General features: G+C 40.4%; 1 non-coding gene across 1 annotated transcript; it reads right to left on the bottom strand.

Annotated features, from left to right (window-relative positions):
* Positions 1 to 12,714: 12,714 nt before the first annotated feature.
* LOC148544182 (small nucleolar RNA R71) lies at positions 12,715 to 12,818 on the bottom strand. The gene has a single exon (XR_015901924.1). It is a non-coding gene; the product is annotated as a small nucleolar RNA R71 (small nucleolar RNA).
* Positions 12,819 to 27,943: the final 15,125 nt, after the last annotated feature.

Here is a 27,943-nt window from a genome sequence, read left to right as displayed (position 1 = left end):
TTTGGGCTATGTAATGCGCCTGCAACCTTCCAGAGATGCATGCTCTCTATTTTCTCTGATATGGTGGAAAAATTTCTGGAAGTCTTCATGGATGACTTCTCAGTATATGGAGACTCATTCAGCTCCTGTCTTGATCACCTGAAACTTGTTCTGAAAAGATGCCAAGAGACCAACCTAGTTTTAAACTGGGAAAAATGTCACTTTATGGTGACTGAGGGGATTGTCCTTGGGCATAAAATCTCAAACAAGGGAATAGAGGTGGATCAAGCAAAAATAGAGGTAATTGAAAAATTACCACCACCTGCCAATGTTAAGGCAATCAGAAGCTTTCTAGGGCATGCAGGATTCTATAGGAGGTTTATAAAGGATTTTTCAAAAATCACAAAACCTCTAAGCAATCTGCTAGCTGCTGACACGCCATTTGTGTTTGACACATAGTGCCTGCAGGCGTTTGAAACGCTGAAAGCTAAGCTGGTCACAGCACCAGTCATTTCTGCACCAGACTGGACGTTACCATTTGAGCTAATGTGTGATGCCAGTGATCATGCCATTGGTGCAGTATTGGGACAGAGGCATGACAAGCTTCTGCATGTCATTTATTATGCCAGTCGCGTTCTAAATGATGCCCAAAAAAATTACACAACCACAGAAAAAGAATTACTTGCAGTGGTTTACGCCATTGACAAGTTCAGATCATACTTAGTAGGATCAAAAGTGATTGTGTATACTGACCATGCTGCTCTTAAATATCTACTCACAAAGCAGGATTCAAAACCCAGGCTCATTAGATGGGTATTGCTTCTACAAGAGTTTGATATAGAAATAAGAGACAGAAAAGGGACAAAGAACCAAGTGGCTGATCATCTATCCCGGATAGAGCCAGTGGAAGGGACGTCCCTCCCCTTTCTTGAGATCTCTGAGACGTTTCCTGATGAGCATTTATTTGCCATTCAGGAAGCACCATGGTTTGCCGATATTGCAAACTATAAAGCTGCAAGGTTCATACCCAAGGAGTACAACAGGATACAAAAGAAGAAATTAATTACTGATGCAAAGTACTACTTGTGGGATGAACCTTATCTCTTTAAGAGATGTGCAGACGAAATAATCCGTAGGTGTGTGCCTAGAGAAGAGACACAGAGGATCCTATGGCATTTCCATGGATCTCAATATGGAGGCCATTTCAGAGGTGAGCGAACAGCCACCAAGGTCCTCCAATGTGGCTTCTATTGGCCCACACTCTATAAAGATTCCCGAGAGTTTGTACGTAACTGTGACAGTTGCCAAAGAGCTGGTAATCTGCCTCATGGTTACGCCATGCCTCAACAAGGAATCTTAGAAATTGAGTTGTTTGACATATGGGGAATTGACTTCATGGGACCTTTCCCACCATCATACTCAAACACTTATATTCTGGTGGCAGTTGACTATGTATCAAAATGGGTTGAGGCCATTGCCACACCCACCAATGATACTAAAACGGTGATGAAGTTCCTCCAGAAACACATCTTTAGCAGGTTTGGTGTCCCTAGAGTACTAATCAGTGATGAGGGCACTCACTTCTGCAATAAACAGCTTTACTCTGCCATGGTTCGGTATGGAATTCGCCACAAGGTGGCCACTCCATATCATCCACAAACCAATGGGCAAGCTGAAGTCTCTAATAGAGAATTAAAGAGAATCCTGGAACGGACAGTAAATACCCGTAAAAAGGATTGGGCACGGAACTTGGATGATGCTCTGTGGGCTTACAGGACAGCATTCAAGACCCCTATAGGTACCTCTCCATACCAACTCGTGTATGGTAAGGCATGTCACCTGCCCGTGGAACTGGAACATAAGGCCTACTGGGCAACCAGATTCCTAAACTTTGATGCCAAACTAGCAGGAGAAAAATGATTGCTCCAGCTAAATGAGCTAGAGGAATTCAGATTCACAGCTTTCGAAAATGCCAAGCTTTATAAAGAAAAATAAAAAAGTGGCATGACAGAAAGCTGTCATCTAGAATCTTTGAACCAGGACAGAAGGTTCTGTTGTTTAACTCTAGACTCAGGCTATTCCCTGAGAAACTGAAATCTCGGTGGAGGGGATCATACGTGATTACAAGTGTATCACCATATGGTTATGTGGAGCTTCAAGATATTGATTCTGATAAGAAGTTCATTGTCAATGGACAGAGAATCAAGCATTATCTTGAAGGCAACATTGAGCAAGAATGCTCAAGGCTGAAGCTAGATTAAAAGCTCAGCAAGGTCCAGCTAAAGACAATAAAGAAGCGCTTGCTGGGAGGCAACCCAGCCATGGGGCATCAATCCTCTAAGCATTTTGCCCTATTTCTATTTTTATTTTTATTTGTTTATATAGAGTTCATTGATAACAAGATAACTCAAATAAAAGATACTTGGTGTTCTAAGGTAAATAATCAGTTGCATAAGTTCACAGGGTTACAGAAGGAATCTGCACACAAAACAGAGAAAAAGAGCTCACTGGCAAGAAAACGCCAGTAATGGTAGCAATCTGGGCGTTCAACGCCAGAAATGGGCACCCACTGGGCGTTGAACGCCCAGGAGAGCAGCATTTGGGCGCTGAACGCCCAAAACAGGCAGTGTTTGGGCGTTCAAATGCCAGGAAGGCAGGGAAGAGCCAAATTCATTTTTTCCACACGTTTTTCCATTCTAATTTCAAATTTTATGTTTCAATGCATGATTTTACATAAACATGTCAAGAACCCTGATTTCTAAATTCCATAATTTCTAAAAACCCTACCACTAAAAATATCAAATGTATTTTAATCCATAAGCACCATCCCTCTTTCCAAATTCAATCCAACTCTTTTCAAATCTATTTTAAAAACAAATCTATCTTTTTCACTCTAAAATCTTTTCAACTAATCAATATCTTTTTCAAATCTCCATATTATCTCTTTCAAAATCTAGATTTATCTTTTTCAAAAATCTATCATATCTTCTCAATTTTAAACTATATCTTCTATCTTATCTTTTTCAAATCAATCTTTTTATCCTATCTTTCCCAATTTTTCGAAAAACCCACCCCCATCCCTTTAAATATGGGTTCGGCCCCCCTCCTCCTCCATCAACAATTGCACCTAGCTCTCCTTCCATCCCTCTCCTTTCTTTTCTTTTGCTTGAGGACAAGCAAACCTCTAAGTTTGGTGTGTTTATCCGAGATCACTAAGATCATGGCTCCAAAAGGAAAACAACCCACTCCAAGAGGCAAGAAAGAGAGCATTCCAAAACCACTTTAGAATCAAGGGAAGTTCTTATCTAAAGAACATTCAGACCATTATCATAAAATAATGGGTCTGAGATCAGTGATCCCGGAAGTTAGATTCGATCTGAAAGAAGATGAATACCCGGAGATCCAGGAGCAAATTCGAATCAGGAGCTGGGAAGTCCTAGCTAATCCTGAAACAAAAGTGGGAAGGAACATGGTCCAGGAGTTCTATGCTAATATGTGGCAAACTGACAAGCAGAAACTATCTGGGACTGCTCTCTATGACTATCGGACCGTGGTCAGAGGAAAGATTGTTCATACCTACCCTGACAGGATCAGGGAGATCTTAAAGCTACCTCAACTGAAGGATGATCCAGACTCCTTCAACAGGAGGATGATGAGAGCAGACAAGGGCCTGGATAAGATTCTAGAGGATATATGTATCCCTGGAGCCAGGTGGACCACCAACACAAAGGGTGTCCCAAATCAACTCAAGAGAGAGGATCTCAAACCAGTCGCCAGAGGATGGCTAGACTTCATTGGGCATTCTCTGTTGCCTACTAGCAACCGTTCTGAAGTCACAGTTAAAAAAGAAGTGATGATCCATTGCATCATGATGGGAAAGGAAGTGGAGGTTCATCAGCTGATTTCAGCTGAACTCTACAAAATTGCTAACAAAAATTCTAAAGAGGCCAGGTTGGCTTATCCAAGCGTGATTTCTCTGCTCTACAAGGACGCTGGAGTAAGGATGGGAATAACTGAGTATATCTCAGTTGAGAAGCCAATCACCAAAGCATCAATGGAAAAACAACAAGCACAGGATGATCCCATCAAGAAGAGAGCACAGGAATTCCTCCCAGAGATCCCTCAATCTGAATACTGGGAGTATCTTGAGACGTCTGTTACCAAGATACGGTAAGCTATGGAGCAAATAATAAAAGAACAGAAGGAACACAGTCAAATGCTGACCTATATGTTTAAAGAACAAGAGGAGCAAGGGCGTGACTTAAGGGAATTGAAGCGCCAAAAGTCTTCTCTTGCAGGACCAAGCACCCCAAGGATCAGAGGAACCCCCGTTCCCCCAGAATAAAGGTTGTTAATTTCCAATTTCTGCCTTAACTCTGTGATAAGTGTCCTTATAGAAGTTTACCTTAGGAGTCATATAGTAGTAATTAGTATCTATTTTGATTTTATCTCCAATTAAGCTATAGTTTATTTTTCTCATCATCAGCAAACACGAATAAATTAGTAGATCTTTTGAATAAGAGGCAATAAAATTTCGAGTTTTAATAAGAGAAATTCTAATTAGTTAAATGTGGTGGCAATGCTTTCTGTCTTCTGAATGAATGCTTGAACAATGCATATGTCTTTTGAATTTGTTGTTTAAGACTGTTAAATATGTTGGCTCTTGAAAGAATGATGAACATGAGACATGTTATTGATAATCTAAAAAATCATAAAAATGATTCTTGAAGCAAGAAAAAGCAGCAAAGAACAAAGCTTGCAGAAAAAAAAAATAGAAAGAAAAAGAAAAAACAAGCAGAAAAAGCCAATAACCCTTAAAACCAAAAGGCAAGGGCAAATAAAAAGGATCCCAAGGCTTTGAGCATCAGTGGATAGGAGGGCCTACAGGAATAAAATCCTGGTCTAAGCGGCTAAACCAAGCTGTCCCTAATCATGTGCTTGTGGCGTGAAGGTGTCAAGTGAAAACTTGAGACTGAGCGGTTAAAGTCAAGGTCCAAGGCAAAAAGAAGAGTGTGCTTAAGAACTCTGGACACCTCTAATTGAGGACTTTAGCAAAGCTGAGTCACAATCTAAAAGGTTCACCCAATTATGTGTCTGTGGCATTTATGTATCCGGTGGTAATACTGGAAAACAAAGTGCTTAGGGCCACGGCCAAGACTCATAAAATAGTTGTGTTCAAGAATCATCACACTGAAATAGGAGAATCAATAACACTATCTGAATTCTAAGTTCCTATAGATGCCAATCACTCTGAGCTTCAATGGATAAAGTGAGATGCCAAAACTGTTCAGAAGCAAAAAGCTACTAGTCCCGCTCATCTAATTAGAATCTGAGCTTCACTCAAAAACTCTGAGATATTATTGCTTCTCAACCTATTAGTCTTCTATTTTATTTGTCTAGTTGCTTGAGGACAAGTAACAGTTTAAGTTTGGTGTTGTGATGAGCGGATATTTTATACGCTTTTTGGGGTTAATTTCATATAGTTTTGAGTATGTTCTAGTTAGTTTTTAGTCTATTTTCATTAGTTTTTAGGAAAAATTCATATTTCTGGACTTTACTATGAGTTGTGTATTTTTCTGTAATTTCAGATATTTTTCTGGCTGAAATTGAAGGAGCTGAGCAAAAATCCGATTCAGGCTGAAGAAGGACTGCTGATGTTGTTGGATTCTGACCTCCCTGCACTCAAAGTGGATTTTCTAGAGCTACAGAACTCGAAATGGCATGCTTCCAATTGCTTTGGAAAGTAGACATCCAGAGCTTTCCAGCAATATATAATAGTCCATACTTTGTACAAGAATAGATGACGTAAACTGGTGGTCAACGCCAGTTCTCTGCCCAATTCTGGCATCCAGCGCCAGAAAAGGAGCAAAAGCTGGAGTTGAACGCCCAAACTGGCACAAAAACTGGCGTTCAACTCCACAAATGACCTCTGCACGTGAATTGCTTAAATCTCAGCCCCAGCACACACCAAGTAGGCCCCAGAAGTGGATCTCTGCATCATCCATCATAGTTTACTCATTTTTTGTAAACCTAGGCTACTAGTTTAGTATTTAAACAACTTTTAGAGACTTATTTTGCACCTCATGACATTTTTAGATCTGAACTTTGTACTCTTTGACGGCATGAGTCTCTAAACTCCATTGTTGGGGGTGAGGAGCTATGCTGTGTCTCGATGAATTAATGCAAGTATTTCTGTTTTCTATTCAAACACGCTTGTTCCTATCTAAGATGTTCATTCACGCTTAACTATGATGAAGGTGATGATCCGTGACACTCATCACCATTCTCAACCCATGAACGTATGCCTGACAACCACCTCCGTTCTATATCAGATTGAATGAGTATCTCTTAGATCTCTTAATCAGAATCTTCGTGGTATAAGCTAGAATTGATGGCGGCATTCATGAGAATCCGGAAAGTCTAAACCTTGTCTGTGGTATTCCGAGTAGGATTCAAGGATTGAATGACTGTGACGAGCTTCAAACTCGCGAGTGCTGGGCGTTAGTGACAGACGCAAAAGGATGAAGAATTCTATTCCAGTATGATCGAGAACCGACAGATGATTAGCCGTGCTGTGACAGAGCATGTGAGCATATTCTTCACTGAGAGGATGGGATGTAGCCATTGACGACGGTGACCCCCTACATACAGCTTGCCATGGGAGGACGTGCGTGCATGAATCAGAAGACAGAGGAATGCAGAGATTCAGAAGACAAAGCATCTCCAAAACTCCAACATATTCTCCATTACTGCATAACAAGTAACTTTTAATTCATGCTCTCCTGTTTATTCGCAATTCAACTGATAAACATAATTGACTTCCTGACTAAGATTTATAAGATAACCATAGATTACTTCAAACCAACAATCTCCGTGGGATTCGACCCTTACTCACGTGAGGTATTACTTGGATGACCCAGTGCACTTGCTGGTTAGTGGTACGAGTTGTGAAAAGTGTGATTCATAATTTGTGCACCACTTACCTCAAGAATAAAGTAGTAGATTTTGTAGAGCTCTTCACGGTGAACGTGTGGCCGTAAACGGTGCGGCAATTGGAGCTCTAGATCAAAAGTTATGGTGGTTTGAAGATCAACCAAGGGTTAGAACTTGAGAGAGTGTTCTTCCCCCATTTGCTTCCATTTTCAGCGTGTTTACTGTTTAGTGTGTAGAGAGGAGAGAGAGTGCTAAAAATTAGGGCTTTAGGTTTAGTTCTGTTGGGCCAAGGGCCCAATATGGGTCCGGTTGGCCCGTTTTGGCCCATTCGGTCCAATCTTGGTCTGATTTTTATAAAATTGGTATCGAAATTCTCGTCTCAATCTCCTCTATCATATTAAGCCATAAAAATCACATTTTTGGCTCTCTAGAATAAATTATCATTTATGGGTTAATTAGCCATTAATTAACCGGGTTTTACATTCCACCCACCTAATTGGGAATTTTGTCCACAAAATTCGAATTCAATTACCTGAGAATAAGTGAGGGTAGTCAGTTCGCATCTCTGACTCGAGCCCCCAAGTGTGCTCCTCAACACTGGCTCGACTCCATGCCACTTTGACTAATGAGACCTCTTTTCCACGCAACCGTTTGATATTAGTATCGTCAATTCTGACCGGAGTCACCGGAAGGGTCAAATCTTCTTTTAACTGAACCAATTAAGGTTCTAACACATGGCTAGCATCAGGATTATACTTCCAAAGTTGCGACACGTGAAACACGTCGTTCAGGTTCGAAAGGTGAGGTGGTAGAGCCATTCGATATGCCATCGGTCCAACCCTTTCCAGGATCTGAAATGGACCGATGTATCGAGGATTCAACTTCTTCGCTTTAATTGCCCTACCTACTCCTGTGGTTGGAGTAACTTTAAGGAAGACATGGTATCCTTCCTCAAATTCTAAGGGCTTCCGCCTCTGATCGGCGTAACTTTTCTGACGAATCTGCGTAGTGAGTATCCTATCCCGAATTTTCCTGACTTGTTTAGTGGTCTCTGCTATCATCTCCGGCCCCAACAAGCTTTTCTCCCCAGATTTATATCAGCATAGCAGAGATTGACATTTCCTCCCGTACAAAGCCTCATACGGAGCCATTCTAATGCTCGCATGGTAGCTATTATTGTATGTAAACTCTACCAACGGCATATACTGATCCCAACTCACCGGTTGGTCCAAAACACAAGCCCTCAACATATCCTCTAGTGTTTGGATCGTCCTCTCAGATTGACCATCTGTCTGAGGATGGTAAGCCATACTTAAGCTTAAGCGGGTTTCGAAAGCCTTCTGAAATGCACCCCAAAACTGTGAACTGAAACGAGGATCTATATCAGAAATTATAGTGGTAGGCACGCCATGAAGTCTCACAATCTCCTTTATGTACAACCGGGCTAACTCCTCAAGAGTGTAATTCATCCGAATGGGTAGAAAATGAGCCGACTTCGTCAATCGGTCCACAATCATCCAGACAGCATCAAAATCGGCCCTAATCCTTGGCAATCCCGACACAAAGTCCATCGCAATACTTTCCCACTTCCATTGCGGAACCTCTAAAGGCTGCAACGTCCCGGAAGGTCTCTGGTGTTCGATCTCCACTTTCTGATAGGTTAGACACTTTGAAACATATTCTGCCACATCATTCTTCATACCCGGCCTCCAAAACATCGCCTTTAAATTATGGTACATCTTAGTACTCCCTGGGTGAATAGAGAATCTGCTCTTGTGTGCTTCCCTTAAGATATCTTGTCGCAAAGTCCCAACATCCGGCACAATGATCCTATCCTTGAATCTCCATAGCCCATCCTGATCCTCTGACACTCCACCACTTTCCTTGCTCAATAGCTGGCAACACCTTTGGTAACACGTCATCATTTTCATGAGCCTTTAGGAGTTCAGATTTAAAGTCACTTGAGATCTGCAATCGACTCAAACATAGAGTCCCAAGCACATCTTGAACACCAATCTTTAGACTCTCGAATGCCTTGAGCAACTCCTCTTCTCGAAGCATCATCCAAGCAGTGTACAACGACTTCCGACTTAACGGATCCGCCACTACATTAGCTTTCCCCAGATGGTAATTCAACTCAAAGTCGTAGTCCTTCAGTAATTCCATCCACCTCCTCTGTATCATGTTAAGCTCTTTCTGATCAAAGAGATATTTTAAGCTCTTGTGATCAGAAAAGACTTGGAACTTAACCCCATAGAGGTAATGCCTCCACACCTTTAGTGCAAATACAACCGCAACGAGTTCCAAATCATGCGTAGGGTAATTAACTTCATGCGATCTCAACTGACATGAGGCATACACCAGCACATTACGATGCTGCATCAGCACGCACCCTAAACCCTTCAGTGAGGCATCACAATATACCTCATATGATTCATTTGGCTCAGGTAACACCAACACAGGTGTGGTGGTTGATGACAAGTCATCTTAGCCTAGTTTCACTAGTCTTTTTCTTTTGTTTTCAATTGATTTTATGCACTTTCTTGAGCCATAAGTAAGCCAATTGGGTAGAATTTCATGTTTCCTTTGATTCAATCAACCATGAATAAATTGATGCATTTTCATGAGATTTTGTGCTATAATTGTCATATATTATGAAAGAGAAACAACCTCATGATTTTGAGCATAGTGATGCCAAGGCATCTTAGGCTAGTTTCACTAGCATTTTTTTGTTAGTTTTAGTTGTTTTATGCATTTTCTTGAGCTTAAAGTAACCAAGAATGGTTAAAAGAATAACAAAGCAATGAACCATCCAAACAGTATGATTTTGATGCAAATTCCATGAGTTTTAGTTATATTACTTGAATGCTATGAATGGAAGATTTCTCATGAAATTTTGCAAGACTTTGATGCAATTGTTTGGATGATTTCAGGGAAGAAGAGGCTAGGCAAGGAAGCAACAAAATCAATAAAGGAAGCTTGAATATCACATGTGGAGTTTAAGTTCCAGTTTAAGCCTAAACTGGAGCTTAAACGCCAGAATCATGAAGGCTAAGAAATGCTGAAACTGAAGTTTAACCTCCAGTTTAACCTTAAACTGGAGGTTAAACGCCAGAATGAGAATGCCACTCAGGAAGCATTTCCACGTTTAACCTCCAGTTTAACCTTAAACTGGAGGTTAAACGCCAGAAATGGGAAATGCACCAGGGAGTCATTTCCACGTTTAAGCTCCAGTTTAACCTTAAACTGGAGCTTAAACGTGTTCGACACCTCCAGGGCTACCTTTCTCAGCTTCCACGTTTAAGCTCCAGTTTAACCTTAAACTGGAGCTTAAACGTGTTCGACCTCCAGGATGGCTTTCTCTATTTCCACGTTTAAGCTCCAGTTTAACCTTAAACTGGAGCTTAAACGTGTTCGACCTCCAGGGCTGCCTTCTCTATCTCCACGTTTAAGCTTCAGTTTAACCTTAAACTGAAGCTTAAACGTGTTCGACTAAGTTACCCTCCAGGGCTGCCTTCTTCCATTTCCACGTTTAAGCTTCAGTTTAACCTTAAACTGAAGCTTAAACGTGCTTCCACAAAAGGCATCACTGGAAGTGTCTGGCGTTTAAGCTACAGTTTAAGCTTAAACTGCAACTTAAACGCCACTCTTGGAAAAGGTTTCTGGGCCAAAAATATTGCGGTTTAAGTTAGTATTTGAGCACAAACATTAACTTAAACTTACTCTGGTATGAAACCCAATTGAATATCATGGTTTATGGGATTGGGCCTAAAGGATTGATGAGTCTGAAATTTCAATTTATTAAGTCATGTGTCATTATTTGATTATCACTAAGTTGGCTCAATGAATGTTACAGAATTTGGATCAACAGCCTCATCAAGATTATGGATCATAAACCCAAGGCAAAAGGAAAGCAAGGAGAGGCCTCAAAGCCCAAGAAACACAACAGAAGCTCAATATAGAAAGTGTATAAATAGGATAGAATTTAAGTTAGGAGGGACTTTTACCTTTTCATTTTGGCTAGTTTTCATATCTTTGTAATTGAATTCAGAGCTATGACTCACTAAACCCCCTTTCATTGGGTTAGGGAGCTCTATTGTAATTCAATGAATCAATAATAGTTTATCTTCTTCTTCAATCTTTTCTCTTGAATTTTGTTAGAAAGCTTCTCGATCTAATTCCATTGGGTAGTTGTCTTGGGAAAGAAACTACCCATAATTGGAATCCTTCGGAACCTTGGGAAAGGAATGGAGGATTCATGCTAGAGAAGCTTTCTCACAGTGAATTGGATTGGGGTTTGGATGGATATTGTGACATGTCATCTTACCAAATTGTGGTTCATGAAACTGTGTGGTATAATCAGTGATCGAGCATCATCTCTTCTTATGAACATTTAAACCAAGGGATTGGGAATTTGTTTGTTTTTAGAGAGAATTGGTGAGCCAAGGGATTGGGATCCAATCATATAAGATTGCCAAGCAAAATTCAATGAACGCATTGGTTGAGGAAGAGATAAACATGTTTTGATTCGGAGATCTCAATATCTCCTATAACCCAATGAATTCCCCATTTCTGATTTCCACTTTCTCTTTACATTCTGCAATTAAATTCATGCAATCACCCCCATTCCCTTTTAATTTCAGCAATTTAGCTTCTGCTCTTTACTTCATGCAATTTAAGATTCCGCCATTTAAATTTCTTGTCATTTACGTTTCCCGCCAATTTTACATTCCGCAATTCTCATCTAAATCTTGATTCCGCTCAACTAGAACACACTTCTAATTCGAATTGCTCACTCAACCAATCCTTGTGGGATTCGACCTCACTCTATTGTGAGTTTTTACTTGACGATAACCGGTGCACTTGCCGGAAGGAATCTTGCCGATCGTGCAATTTCCTAAATCGTAGCATAACAAGTTTATGCGCATCAAGTTTATGGCGCCGTTGCCGGGGATTGGTTTTCGATTGACAATTCTCAAATTGGAAGTTAACTAGATTGAGCATTTTTTTTGTTTGTTTTGATTAATTCAGTACAAGTTACTTGTTGAATTTTAATTTCTGCACTCTGTTACATGCTTTCTTTCTTTATGCCTTTAAATTCAAGCAACTAACTCACTGACTCACTAACTGTTTGAATTAATTCCTCAACTGCTCTAACCATACTCTTCCATTAACCAAGAGTATTTCACTTGTTTGTTGCCTGTGCTGTGTTCTTGTATGACAGGTAGGAGAGGAGAGACATCAACTCCTCCATATACCGAACCAGAGAGGACCCTTCATAGATTGAGAAGGGAAGCAAGAGGGAAGAGAGTACTGGGAGAAGAAGAATCTGAAGGAGAATCTGAGGACAATTTTGAGGAAGCTCTAGACCTCAACATGGAGAGAGAAGTTCACAACCATGAGAGAGCTGATGGAAACAATGCCATTCCCGAGAGGAGGGTTCTTAGTTCATACATAAACCCAACCTCTGGGAATTGTGGTAGCAGCATTCAGAAACCGCCCATTCAGGCCAACAATTTTGAGCTCAAACCACAGCTAATATCACTTGTGGAGAATCATTGTTCATTTGGTGGAAGTGCTAATGAAGACCCAAACCAACATCTCACAAAATTCCTGAGAATTTACGACACTGTGAAGTCCAATGGAGTCCAGGAAGATGCATATAAACTGCTTTTGTTCCCATTTTCACTTAGGGACAAGGCAGCTAAGTGGCTGGAATCATTCCCAAGGGGGAGCCTAACAACCTGGGATGAGGTGGAAAGCAAGTTTCTGGCACGTTTCTACCCCCCACAAAAGGTCAATAGGCTTCGATCTGAGGTTCAGACGTTTAGACAACAAGATGGTGAAACTCTCTACGAGGCATGGGAGAGATTCAAGGATTTGACAAGGAAATGCCCACCAGACATGTTCCATGACTGGGTGCAATTGCATATTTTCTATGATGGACTGTCTTATGAATCAAGGAAGGCTGTAGACCATTCATCAGGAGGTTCATTGAACAGGAAAAAGGCTGTGGAAGAAGCCATTGAAGTGATTGAGACAGTGGCTGAGAATGAGTACTACTATGCATCAGAGAGACACAACACTAAGGGAGTCATGGAGCTGAACCATGTTGATACAATTCTAGCCCAAAACAAGGTGTTTGCCAAGCAACTAGCAGAGCTCACCAGGAAATTAGAAACAAAACAAGTGGCTGCAATACACACACAAGATCAAGAGGAAGAAAGCACTGAAGGAGGTGATTGGGAAGAGGCCAATTATGTAGGAAATCAACAAAGGCAACCATATGATCCACATTCCAACACTTACAACCCAGGCTGGAAAAACTACCCAAACTTTGGGTGGGGAAACCAGCAAAACCAACATAACAAGTCCACATACCAAAACTCCAACCAAAGATCATACCAAGCCACACAAAACACTTACTCTCAACCACCATATCATAGCCAAAATAATCAACCTGCTCAACCTAATCCGAACCAACAATTTCAAGATCAATTAAACAGGATAGAAGGAATGCTTGCAACCATGAGTCAAGACATAACCGAATTGAAAGCTTTTAAGGAAGAAGTAAATTCTAACCTGCAAAACCAAGGAGCTGCCATCCAGAAGCTAGAAAATCAAATTGCGTATTTGTCTAAGCAAACCCCTGGGACAAGCGTTTCTCATGCTGCCAAGGCTATTGCAAGGGAAGAATGTAAGGCCATAACCCTCAGAAGCGGAAAGAATCTAAAGGAGATCTCAAAGGAAACCACAGAGGATGAAGCAAAGGAAAATGTGAGAGATAAGGAACAAGGACAATCTTTTACATCGTCTGCAACAAAAGAAAAAGAAAAAGAGGTCCTGAAGCCTTATACACCTAAAGCACCATATCCTCAACGTTTGATGAAAAGTGAAAAGGATGGCCAATTCTCCAGGTTCTTGGAGATTTTCAAGAAGCTTCAAATCAACATTCCGTTTGCTGAAGCAATAGAGCAAATGCCACTCTATGCAAAATTCTTAAAGGAATTAATGACCAAGAAAAGAAGCTGGAGAAACGAGGAAACTGTGTTGTTAACTGAAGAATGCAGTGCCATCATCCAGCACAAATTGCCTCAGAAATTGAAGGATCCAGGCAGTTTCCAAATCCCCTGCATCATAGGAGAAGTCATGGTGGAGAAGGCCTTGTGTGACTTAGGGGCCAGTATCAATTTGATGTCTCTAACAATGATGAGAAGAATGAAGATTGAGGAAGCCAAACCAACAAGAATGGCCCTCCAATTGGCAGATCGAACTTTTAAATTCCCTCATGGGATAGTTGAGGATTTGTTGGTGAAGGTGGGAGATTTTATATTTCCTGCTGATTTTGTGGTGTTAGATCTGGAGGAAGAAGCCAAAGCTTCAATAATTCTGGGAAGACCCTTCCTGGCTACTGCTGGAGCCATCATAGATGTACAAAAGGGTGAACTCACTCTTAGACTACATGATGAGAAATTGGTGTTTAACGTATTCAAGGCAATGAGCTATCCATCAGAATCACTAAGGGAATGCATGAGGGTGGATGTAGTGGACATTGCAGTACAAGAAACCTTTGAGGAAACAACAAAGGAAGTGGCAGAGGAGGAGTTCACCAAGGACATAGAAGTTAGTGACATCAAGGCTGCTGAAACAACCATGCCAAACATGCCAGAGATAGTGAAAGAAGAGAAGGAAGCACCAAAACCTGAGCTCAAAGCATTGCCCCCTAATCTCAAGTATGCATACTTGGGTAGTGATGAGAGTCATCCTGTTATCATTAGCTCTGCCCTGAGTCAAGAATAGGAAGAAGAATTGATCAAGGTGCTACAAACTCATCAAGATGCCATTGGATGGACCCTAGCTGATTTGAAGGGGATAAGTTCATCCATATGCATGCATAAAATCTTGTTAGAAGAGGATGCTAGACCCTCCATCCAAGCTCAGAGAAGATTGAATCCCGTCATGAAAGAAGTGGTACAAAAGGAGGTCATGAAGTTATGGCAGGCAGGGGTAATCTACCCCATTTCTGATAGCCCATGGGTTAGTCCCATCCATGTAGTTCCCAAGAAAGGTGGCATAACTGTGGTGCCAAATGAGAGGAACGAACTCATACCCACAAGAACTGTCACTGGGTGGAGGATGTGCATAGACTACAGGAAGCTCAATGAAGCCACCAGAAAAGATCATTTCCCACTCCCATTCATGGATCAGATGCTTGAAAGGCTTGCAGGACATGCTTACTATTGCTTTTTGGATGGATACTTAGGCTATAATCAGATAGTAGTTGATCCTAGAGATCAAGAGAAAACATCATTTGTTTGTCCATATGGAGTTTTTGCTTATAGACGCATGCCCTTTGGATTGTGCAATGCACCTGCCACTTTCCAAAGATGCATGCTGTCCATCTTTTCGGACATGATTGAAAAATTTATTGAGGTCTTCATGGATGATTTTTCTGTGTTTGGAGATTCTTTTCCTAGCTGCCTACACCACCTTGCCTTGGTGCTTAAGAGGTGCCAAGAGACTAACCTAGTATTAAACTGGGAAAAATGTCATTTCATGGTCACAGAAGGAATAGTCCTTGGCCACAAAATCTCTAATAGAGGCATTGAGGTGGACAGAGCTAAGGTGGAAATCATTGAAAAACTACCTCCACCAAGTAATGTCAAGGCAGTTAGGAGTTTTTTGGGACACGCTGGTTTTTACAGAAGGTTTATTAGAGACTTTTCTAAAATAGCCAAACCTTTGAGTAACTTGCTTGTCTCTGATACACCCTTTGTATTTGATAAAAATTGCATGCTAGCCTATGAACTTTTGAAGCAAAAACTTTCCTCTGCACCTATCATTGCCCCGCCTGATTGGAACTTACCTTTTGAACTGATGTGTGATGCATCAGACCTTGCTATTGGGGCAGTGTTAGGACAAAGGAAAGACAATTTGGTACATGTGATTTATTATGCCAGTAAAGTCTTGAATGCTAACCAAAGGAATTACACAACCACTGAAAAAGAACTCTTGGCAATAGTCTTTGCATTTGACAAATTTAGATCCTATCTCATTGGATCTAAAGTCATTGTCTTCACTGATCATTCAGCTTTAAAATACTTACTTGCTAAACAAGAATCCAAACCAAGACTTATTAGATGGGTTCTTTTGTTGCAGGAATTTGACATTGAAATCAAAGACAAGAAGGGTGTAGAGAACAAGGTGGCAGACCATTTATCAAGGATACCATGTGAAGAAGGAAGCGCACAAAGCACACATATAAATGAGTGCTTTCCTGATGAACAACTCATGGTAATTCCCAAAGCACCCTGGTTTGCAGACATAGCAAACTTCAAGGCCACTGGGAGTTTGCCGTTGGAATTTAACAAGCATCAAAGGAAGAAATTGGTAAATGATGCCAAATACTTCATCTGGGACGAACCATACTTGTTCAAAAAATGTTCCGATGGCATACTCAGAAGATGCATATCAGAGGAAGAAGGAAGGGAAGTCTTATGGGACTGCCATGGCTCCACTTATGGAGGACATTTTGCAGGAGAAAGAACAGCAGCTAAGGTGTTGCAGTGTGGTTTTTATTGGCCCACTATCTTCAAAGATGCAAAGGAACTAGTGAAGCACTGCCATGAATGCCAGAAAGCGGGGAACCTGCCAAGAAAAAATGAAATGCCACAACAATTCATTCTGGAACTTGAATTGTTTGATGTATGGGGGATAGATTTCATGGGACCCTTTCCCTCCTCATACTCAAATAATTACATTCTTGTGGCAGTAGACTATGTCTCCAAATGGGTTGAAGCAATAGCAACTCCAACCAATGATAATAAGGTAGTCATGAACTTCCTCAGAAAACACATTTTTTGCCGTTTTGGGGTTCCAAGAGCAATCATCAGTGATGGAGGAAGCCACTTCTGTAACAAACCATTAGAGGCATTGCTTCTAAAATATGGAGTCAAACACAAGGTAGCCACACCATACCATCCACAAACAAGTGGGCAAGCCGAAATATCTAACAGAGAACTCAAAAGGATCCTGGAAAAGACTGTGGGAACTTCAAGGAAGGACTGGTCGATTAAGCTAGATGATGCTCTTTGGGCATATAGGACAGCTTTCAAAACACCAATTGGAATGTCTCCTTACCAACTAGTATACGGAAAAGCTTGCCATTTGCCACTGGAGTTGGAGCACAAGGCATACTGGGCCTTGAAACTTTTGAACTTGGACAGCAAAGCTACTGGAGAAAGAAGGATGTTGCAAATTCAAGAGTTGGAAGAATTCAGAGCTGAAGCTTATGAGAATGCCAAAATTTACAAAGAAAGAGCAAAGAAGAAGCATGACAGCAACATAGCCCCAAGGAAATTTGAAGAAGGACAAAAAGTATTGCTCTACAATTCTAAGCTGAAGCTATTTCCAGGGAAGCTAAAATCAAGGTGGTCTGGACCATTCCTTGTCACCAAGGTCTCCAAATATGGACAAGTAGAAATCATGGAAGAAAAGTCACAACGAACCTTCATTGTGAACGGTCAAAGACTCAAACATTACTTGGGAGATGTGGAGGAGAAGGACAAGGTTAAATATCACCTCAACTGAGGAAGCTGACCGTCAAGCTAATGACGTTAAAGAAGCGCTTGTTGGGAGGCAACCCAACCTGAGGTAATACCCTTTTGCTGTTTCTTTTATTTGTTTCAATAAAAAGGGTGAAGTAGTTTCTGTGCATTGCAAAGAAATAAGTTTGGTGTTTCACACCAAACAATGAATTCGTAGATCAATAATTCAAAGGGGAATGTGTGACTCTAAGTTTGGTGTTCCACCATAAAGATCAACTGAACACAACAACCTTTGAATTATATGAAAGGAACAACCATTCTAAGCAGTCACAGAAATGCTTAAAACCCTTAGCAGCAACTTCATTCCAAAGAGAACTCAAGGATTCAAAGAACAGAGAAGTAAGTGGGAGACTAAGTTTGGTGTTCACACACCAACTTAAGACTCAGATACTTACCCACACATAGTTGAGCTAACCACTCAAGTGCTTGAGAAGCAAGCAACTTCATCACTCTTTGCAGGAAAGGAAACAAGGATCTTAAAACATGAAGCAACAATTAGGAGAAGAAGGAGAAATCAAAGTGTTTCCTGGCAACAAAGAGAAAACAAGGAATTTCACAAGGTGGTATTGTTCCTTGATAATTCTTTAAAAAGGGCAAACAAAAGCATGCTTGTTCTGGTTTAAACTGTAATTGTTGAATCTTTCTGGAATGTGAAGTTTTTAGTATATTTGTCTGTTTATTGCTTTGAATAAAGGGAATGCCTAGATGTTTGGATATAACTTCACTTTCTTAAACAAGTGCTTGCCATGCTTGTTCTGTTTCCAAAAATAAAAGAAAAGTTTGAACAAAAGTAACTTGGCTCAATTAGTGACAAATCAAGTAGAATTAAGTGGTGGTATGCATGCTTGATTGTTTAAGTCAGATCACTGGAAATAGAGTGTAGAATTATCATTTTTTATGTAGAAATTGAAAACTGTCTATGGATCTTGATGAATAAATGTCTTTGGCCATGAAAAAGAAAGAAAAAGAAGAAGAAAAAGCCACTGAAAAAGGGCAACCAAAAAGAAAAAAAAAATTTGAGAAAATAAGCTAGGCACCAATGGTTTGAACTTCTGAGACAAATGCCTGTGGTGTTTATGTATTAAGGATATGCTTGGATGAATAGGTTCTGAGGAGTGTTTCAACACTTGGTAACTTGGGTTAACTAACCCGGGATTATCAACCAAAAGTCCATTATCAAGAGCAACCTAAATACAAAACATTTAGTCACACAAAGAGGTGCTGGGCACCAATGTCTCAAGAAGAAATGTGAACTAAAATGCCTGAAGTGGATATGTGTAGTGCACTGATAAGAAAAAGAAAATGCCAAAGGCTTGTGCAACACATGACACCAAGCAAACAAGGAGCAAAGGAGCTCTAAGAAAAAGAAAAGAAAAACAACGAAGAGAAAAGTGCCAAGGACATAAGAATAACAAGAGGCCATAGCAGTGTTTGATGGATGCAATGAAAAAGTGATAATCTTACCTGATAAGTATGAAAAAGTGATGCTGCAACTTTCTGCATAAAACCCTTCTGATGAACTTCAAATGCTTGCTAATATAGCCAATGTAATTGCTTTCTGTTTCATACTTTCTTCTCAAATAACTCAGGACTTGCTTAGGGACAAGCAAGTATTAAGTTTGGTGTTGTGATGCCAAGGCATCTTAGGCTAGTTTCACTAGCATTTTTTTGTTAGTTTTAGTTGTTTTATGCATTTTCTTGAGCTTAAAGTAACCAAGAATGGTTAAAAGAATAACAAAGCAATGAACCATCCAAACAGTATGATTTTGATGCAAATTCCATGAGTTTTAGTTATATTACTTGAATGCTATGAATGGAAGATTTCTCATGAAATTTTGCAAGACTTTGATGCAATTGTTTGGATGATTTCAGGGAAGAAGAGGCTAGGCAAGGAAGCAACAAAATCAATAAAGGAAGCTTGAATATCACATGTGGAGTTTAAGTTCCAGTTTAAGCCTAAACTGGAGCTTAAACGCCAGAATCATGAAGGCTAAGAAATGCTGAAACTGAAGTTTAACCTCCAGTTTAACCTTAAACTGGAGGTTAAACGCCAGAATGAGAATGCCACTCAGGAAGCATTTCCACGTTTAACCTCCAGTTTAACCTTAAACTGGAGGTTAAACGCCAGAAATGGGAAATGCACCAGGGAGTCATTTCCACGTTTAAGCTCCAGTTTAACCTTAAACTGGAGCTTAAACGTGTTCGACACCTCCAGGGCTACCTTTCTCAGCTTCCACGTTTAAGCTCCAGTTTAACCTTAAACTGGAGCTTAAACGTGTTCGACCTCCAGGATGGCTTTCTCTATTTCCACGTTTAAGCTCCAGTTTAACCTTAAACTGGAGCTTAAACGTGTTCGACCTCCAGGGCTGCCTTCTCTATCTCCACGTTTAAGCTTCAGTTTAACCTTAAACTGAAGCTTAAACGTGTTCGACTAAGTTACCCTCCAGGGCTGCCTTCTTCCATTTCCACGTTTAAGCTTCAGTTTAACCTTAAACTGAAGCTTAAACGTGCTTCCACAAAAGGCATCACTGGAAGTGTCTGGCGTTTAAGCTACAGTTTAAGCTTAAACTGCAACTTAAACGCCACTCTTGGAAAAGGTTTCTGGGCCAAAAATATTGCGGTTTAAGTTAGTATTTGAGCACAAACATTAACTTAAACTTACTCTGGTATGAAACCCAATTGAATATCATGGTTTATGGGATTGGGCCTAAAGGATTGATGAGTCTGAAATTTCAATTTATTAAGTCATGTGTCATTATTTGATTATCACTAAGTTGGCTCAATGAATGTTACAGAATTTGGATCAACAGCCTCATCAAGATTATGGATCATAAACCCAAGGCAAAAGGAAAGCAAGGAGAGGCCTCAAAGCCCAAGAAACACAACAGAAGCTCAATATAGAAAGTGTATAAATAGGATAGAATTTAAGTTAGGAGGGACTTTTACCTTTTCATTTTGGCTAGTTTTCATATCTTTGTAATTGAATTCAGAGCTATGACTCACTAAACCCCCTTTCATTGGGTTAGGGAGCTCTATTGTAATTCAATGAATCAATAATAGTTTATCTTCTTCTTCAATCTTTTCTCTTGAATTTTGTTAGAAAGCTTCTCGATCTAATTCCATTGGGTAGTTGTCTTGGGAAAGAAACTACCCATAATTGGAATCCTTCGGAACCTTGGGAAAGGAATGGAGGATTCATGCTAGAGAAGCTTTCTCACAGTGAATTGGATTGGGGTTTGGATGGATATTGTGACATGTCATCTTACCAAATTGTGGTTCATGAAACTGTGTGGTATAATCAGTGATCGAGCATCATCTCTTCTTATGAACATTTAAACCAAGGGATTGGGAATTTGTTTGTTTTTAGAGAGAATTGGTGAGCCAAGGGATTGGGATCCAATCATATAAGATTGCCAAGCAAAATTCAATGAACGCATTGGTTGAGGAAGAGATAAACATGTTTTGATTCGGAGATCTCAATATCTCCTATAACCCAATGAATTCCCCATTTCTGATTTCCACTTTCTCTTTACATTCTGCAATTAAATTCATGCAATCACCCCCATTCCCTTTTAATTTCAGCAATTTAGCTTCTGCTCTTTACTTCATGCAATTTAAGATTCCGCCATTTAAATTTCTTGTCATTTACGTTTCCCGCCAATTTTACATTCCGCAATTCTCATCTAAATCTTGATTCCGCTCAACTAGAACACACTTCTAATTCGAATTGCTCACTCAACCAATCCTTGTGGGATTCGACCTCACTCTATTGTGAGTTTTTACTTGACGATAACCGGTGCACTTGCCGGAAGGAATCTTGCCGATCGTGCAATTTCCTAAATCGTAGCATAACAAGTTTATGCGCATCACATAGCTTTGATGTTTTTGATTGATTGATGATAGGTCAAAAGAGCTTTGAAGAAGGTTGAAGAAAGAAGGAATGGCAAGGAACAAGAGAGAACAAAAAGCTTGAGCCAAAGCTTGCCTCAAACTTTAGCTCAAACTTGAGGAAGAGCTTAACTTCACCCTGGAGGCATCAAAAGCTTGCGCCAACGTTTGCCTCAAACTTTGAGTCAAACGTTGGCGCCACAACAAGCACACCCAGGAGCAAAAAGCTTGTGCCAACGTTTGCCTCAAGCTTTGAGTCAAACGTTGGCGCCACAACAAGCACACCCAGGGAGAAAAAGCTTGCGCCAACGTTTGCCTCAAACTTTGGGTCAAACGTTGGCGCCATTTGAGTATGAAGAGGAGTCCCTGATTGAAGGTTAAATGGAGCCACGTTTGCACCAACGTTTGCCTCAAACGTTGGGCCAAACGTTGGCCAAGAAGCATGCAAGGGAGGATCCACGTTTGGCTCAAAGTTTGACCTCAAACTTTGGCTCAAACGTGGATGACAGCAAAGGGAGGCTAGCTGATATGAAAAGCTTGAGTCAAAGTTTGCCTCAAACTTTGACTCAAGCTTTAATGGTTCATGGCCCGGTTCTGACCCAGTTCACAAGTGGGTTTCTTTCCAATTCCAAGGGCAATCAACAGAGGCTTCTGTCAACCCAATTCCATCAAGAGCAAGGGCCCAATTCAAGGCTTGAAGATCATTTGAAGAGAGTGTATAAATAGCTTAGAATTTAAGTTTTTCGAGAGCTTTTCTTTTAGTTTTGCTGAGTAGTTTTGGAGAGCTTTTGGTTAGGAGTTATTTTGAGATTCTGAGTCTTGGGGAAGGGGAATTGAATTCCCTTCCTCTTAGTTTTCTTGTTTTCAATTTCATTTACACTTGTCTTGAATCTTGGGTTGAAGAATTGAGAAAATTCTGTCTCAATCTCACCTTGAGATCTCTTTCTGTTTTGATTTACTGCATCATTGAGAATTTGCGATTTCACTTCTTTTCTTCTACTGCTGGATCTTTACTTTTCTTGCAATTGAATTCTCAATTTGGATCTAGGAAGGCATTGAGATCTAGACTTGGTTACCTAGTCTCTTGAGTCCCGAGATCTACATCTTTCAATTTCAATTTCCTTGTTTCGTTGCTACACCAAGCTTATTTTCATTGTCATTTGAGATCCGGTTTAATTGAATCCATCTTTTACATTTCTGTTTGTTGAATTTTACTTTTCCTTGTTTAATTTCTGCAAATCCACTTCCTAATTCCCTTTATAATTCAAGTAATTTACATTTCTTGCACTTTAAGATTCAGCCATTTACATTTCTTGCAATCTAAGTTTCTGCAATTTACATTACTTGTTCTTTAAGATTTAGCTTATTTACTTTCTTTGCTCTTTAATTTTCTGCAATCTACCCCTCTCCCTTTACATTTCAAGCAATTTAGTTTCTGCAATCACAAATCACCTAACCAATACTTGATTCACTTGACTAAATTAACCACTAAACTAAAATTGCTCAATCCTTCAATCCCTATGGGATCGACCTCACTCACGTGAGTTATTATTACTTTATGCGACCCGGTACACTTTCCGGTTAGTTTTGTGTTGGATCGTTTTCCACACATCAAGTTTTTGGCACCGTTGCCGGGGATTGAAATAGATTGACAATGATTACGTGAAGTGGAGATCTAGATCAAGCACTTTTTTTTTCTGTTTCTTTAACTTTTGACTAACCCACTAACTGTTTGAATTTTTGCTTAAGCTAACTCAAACTTCATTCTAGCAATAGATTGAAGTGTCTCTGGTTTTTGTGTGTTTCTTGTGTTTTGCTTGTATGTCAGATACAAGAAGAGAGATCCCTACCTTTCATGAAACTGACGAAAGAATCCTCCGAAGGCTAAGAAGAGAAGCAAAAGAAAAAAATGTTGCTGGAGAGGAAGAATCAGATGAAGAATATCATGAATTGGAGGAACACTCAACAAATCCAACAAATCCACCAGTGAGAATGGCCAACAACAATGGTCAACCCCAGAGGAGAGTCTTGGCTTCATATACATTTGCCAATCCAAGGCATTGTGGGAGTAGCATCCTTACCCCAAATGTCAATGCCAATAATTTTGAATTAAAGTCCCAGCTCATCATATTGGTGCAAAATAACTGCTCTTATGGATGAAGTCCAATCGAAGATCCAAACCAACATCTATCTACCTTCTTGAGGATCTGTGATACTGTGAAATCCAATGGTGTGCCTCCAGAAACATATAAATTGTTGCTGTTTCCATTTTCCTTGAGGGACAAAGCTACTCAATGGTTGGAGTCATTTCCAAGAGAAAGCATCAACAATTGGAAGGATCTAGTGAGCAAGTTCTTAGCCAAGTTTTATCCTCCTCAAAGGATCATCAGGCTCAAAACAGAGGTCCAAACATTTACTTAGATGGATGGAGAGTCATTGTATGAAGCATGGGAGAGATACAAAGCTTTACTCAGGAAGTGTCCACCAGAGATGTTTAATGAATGGGATAAACTCCAAAATTTCTATGAAGGACTGACAATGAAAGCTCAATAGGCACTTGACTATTCAGCAGGAGGCTCAATGCAACTCATGAAGACAGCTGAAGAAGCTCAGAACCTCATTGACATGGTGGCTAACAACCAATATTTCTTTGGCCATCAGAGACAACGCCAACCATCACTAAGGAAAGGAGTGTTAGAAATGGAAGGGGTGGACACCATCCTAGCTCAAAACAAGATAATGCAGCAGCAGATTCAACAACAATTTGAGCAGATGGCTAAAAAGATTGATAGTTTGCAAGTTGCAGCAGTGAATACAAGCCAAACATCAACCACATGGGGGCAAAATGAAGAAAACCAAGAAAATCAGCAGCAGGAACAACCTCAATATGTGCACAACCAAGGCTCAGGCAAAAATGAAGTTTATGGTGACACCTACAATCCATCCTAGAAGAACCATCCAAATCTCAGATGGGGAGATAACCACACCCACAGCCAGCAACCGTGGCAGAAAAACTCAAACCAAAACAACTCAAGAAACACAACTTACTCAAACCACAACCAGCAAAACGCTAATCATAATCCATACAAAAAACCCCAAAACAACCATCATCCACCTTTCACATCCATATTCCACCCACAAAATAACTCCACAAATAGTTCAAACAACTTCCAGCCACAACCATCTCACTTTACACAACCACAACCAAATCCAGACTCTCAAAGAATTTCTAGTCTGGAGATGATGATGGAGAAACTCATAAAAAATCAAGAAGCAGCAAGAAAAGATCAAGAGATGGCAAGCAAAAACCAAGAAGCATCAATCAGAAACCTTGAGAGGCATATGGAGCAAATGACTAAGCAAATTTCAGAAATGGGTGAGAAGAGAGCAATTACCTTCCCCAATGTCACTGAAAGAGACAAAGGAAAAGCTACAAAGTGGGAGGAGTGCAAGGCAATCATAGTGGGGAGTGAGAAGACTGGGGAGAAGGAAGCCATCAATCAGGAAGAACACAATAGACAAGTTCCACAAGAAGAGACAGAAAAGAGAAGTGAAGAGGAGAGAAAGACCAAGAATGCAAAAAGCTCAAAGAAAGATGAGAACATCCTTGAAACACAGCTACAAAAGAAGAAGGAAGGAGTGAAGCCAGATGTCCCCAAACTTCCATACCCTCAGAGGTTCAAAAAAGAAAACGAGGATAAGCAATACTCAAAATTCCTGGATATATTCAAGATTCTCAGCATCAATATTCCTTTCTTAGAAGCACTTGAACAGATGCCATTATATGCCAAATTTATGAAAGAAGTACTCACAAAGAAAAGATCCCTGAAGGAAGGACAGATTGTTGAGATGACAAAGGAATGTAGTGCTATCCTCCAAAGAGAGTTGCCAGAGAAGAAAGATGATCCTGGGAGTTTTTACATACCTTGCACCATAGGAAACATAACAATTGAGAAGTCATTCTGTGACCTCGGTGCAGGTATAAACTTGATGCCTTTGTCTCTAATGAGGAAACTTCAAATTTCTGAGCTGAAGTCCACACAAATAATTCTCCAAATGGCTGACAAATCCATTAAGCAAGCACTGGGAGTTGTGGAGAATGTGTTGGTAAAAGTGGGAAAATTCTTTCTCCCAGCTGATTTTGTCATCCTGGATATGGATGAAGACCCTAACACTCCCATCATCCTGGGGAGGCCTTTCCTGGCTACGGGCAGAGCATTGATAGATGTTGAAAAAGGAGAATTGTTGTTAAGAGTGTATGATGAGCACCTAGTATTCCATGTTTTTAAAATCCAGCATGAGCCCACTCAAGAAGAAGATTGTATGAAGGATAAGGCCAAGGATCAAAGCTTGAAGGAGGCATTCAATGAGTTAACTCCAAGACTTCTACATCCATGCTTGAAAGAAGTAGAGATGGTGCAACAGACCAAAGAAATCAAGGAGGAACTAGATCCAAAACCCCCAGATGAAAACCTCAATATTCCAGATAAAGAACCACCAAGGCATGAATTATCTCTTGAGAAAGAAGAGAAGAAGAAGAGGCCAAAAGGGTGGACAAACAAGAAAATCCCCACTGAAGGCTTCTCACCAGGGGATAAAGTGATGTTGAACACCCAACCAATGAAGGTGTGTCCACAATTATCTGAGTACTATACTGTGAACCGGATCCTTTCACTTGAACACCTAGAAATCATCAAAGAGGAGACCGGAAGGAAGTTCACAGTAAGAGGAGAAAAGCTAAGGCACTATGCTTTTCAGCCTCCATGATCAAAGAACAAGATGTCAAGCTAGTGACAATAAAGAAGCGCTTGTTGGGAGGCAACCCAACCTGAGGTAGTTTTCTTTTCATAGCTTTTTCAATAAAAATGTTGAATAATTAAGTATGTATTGCAAGGAGCTAAGTTTGGTGTTGCACACCAAAATAATTTAGGAGAGAATGAAGGATTCTAAGTTTGGTGTTCCACCAAAATCTCATTTAAAAGCTGGTGCACGAAATTGTGATCTCCAGGCTCGAACAAATCCTGGTAATGGCTTCAAATCTTGGTGCTCTGATCTTAATTCATAATCGTCACAACTTCGATACAACTAACCAGCAAGTGCACTGGGTCGTCCAAGTAATACCTTACGTGAGTAAGGGTCGAATCCCACGGAGATTGTTGGTATGAAGCAAGCTATGGTCACCTTGTAAATCTCAGTTAAGTTGACTCATATGGGCTACAATATATTATGTAAATAAAACATAAAGTAAGGATAGAAAAACTTATGTAAATCATAGGTAGGAATTTCAGATAAGCGAATGGAGATGCTTTTCGTTCCTCTGAACCTCTGCTTTCCTACTATCTTCATCCAATTAGTCTTACTCCTTTCCATGGCTGGCTGTATGCAAGGGCATCACCGTTGTCAGTGGCTACATCCCCTCCTCTCAGTGAATCATATGCTCACGCACCCTGTCACGGCACGGCTATTCATCTGTCGGTTCTCGATCATGCTGGAATAGGATTTACTATCCTTTTGCGTCTGTCACTAACGCCCTGCAATCGCGAGTTTGAAGCTCGTCACAGTCATTCAATCATTGAATCCTACTCAGAATACCACAGACAAGGTTTAGACCTTCCGGATTCTCTTGAATGCCGCCATCATTCTAGCGTACGCCACGAAGATTCTGGTTAGGAGATCTAAGAGATATTCATTCTAGCTTAATTCATGTAGAACAGAAGTGTTTGTCAGGCACGCGTTCATAAGGGAGAAGGATGATGAGCGTCACACATAATCATCACCTTCATCACGTTCTTGGGTGCGAATGGATATCTTAGAAGCGAAATAAGAAGAATTGAATAGAAAACAGTAGTACTTGCATTAATCTTTGAGGAACAGCAGAGCTCCACACCTTAATCTATGGAGTGTAGAAACTCTACCGTTAAAAATACATAAGTGAAGGTCCAGGCATGGCCGTGTGGCCAGCCCCCATGGTCTAAGAACAATGCGTCCAAAGATGCCTAATACAATAGTAAAAGGTCCTATTTATAATAAACTAGCTACTAGGGTTTACATGAGTAAGTAATTGATGTACAAATCCACTTCCGGAGCCCACTTGGTGTGTGCTTGGGCTTGGGCTTGAGTGTTACACGTGCAGAGGCCATTTGTGGAGTTGAACGCCAGTTTCTGTGCCAGTTTGGGCGTTCAACTCTGGTTTTGGATCCTTTTCTGGCGCTGGACGCCAGATTTGGGCAGAAGGCTGGCGTTGAACGCCGGTTTACGTCGTCTATTCTTAGCCAAAGTATGGACTATTATATATTGCTGGAAAGCCCTGGATGTCTACTTTTCAACGCAATTGGAAGCGCGCCATTTTGATTTCTGTAGCTCCAGAAAATCCACTTTGAGTGCAGGGAGGTCAGAATCCAACAGCATCAGCAGTCCTTTTTCAACCTCTGAATCTGATTTCTGCTCAAGTCCCTCAATTTCAGCCAGAAAATATCTGAAATCACAGAAAAACACACAAACTCATAGTAAAGTCCAGAAATGTGAATTTAACATAA

Source organism: Arachis ipaensis, chromosome B9 (genome assembly GCF_059453495.1).
Source record: "Arachis ipaensis isolate K30076 ecotype BB chromosome B9, ASM5945349v1, whole genome shotgun sequence".
Lineage (NCBI taxonomy): Eukaryota > Viridiplantae > Streptophyta > Magnoliopsida > Fabales > Fabaceae > Arachis > Arachis ipaensis.
The sequence above is the reverse complement of the archived record's forward strand: the minus strand, read 5'-3'. Positions and strand labels throughout refer to the sequence as shown.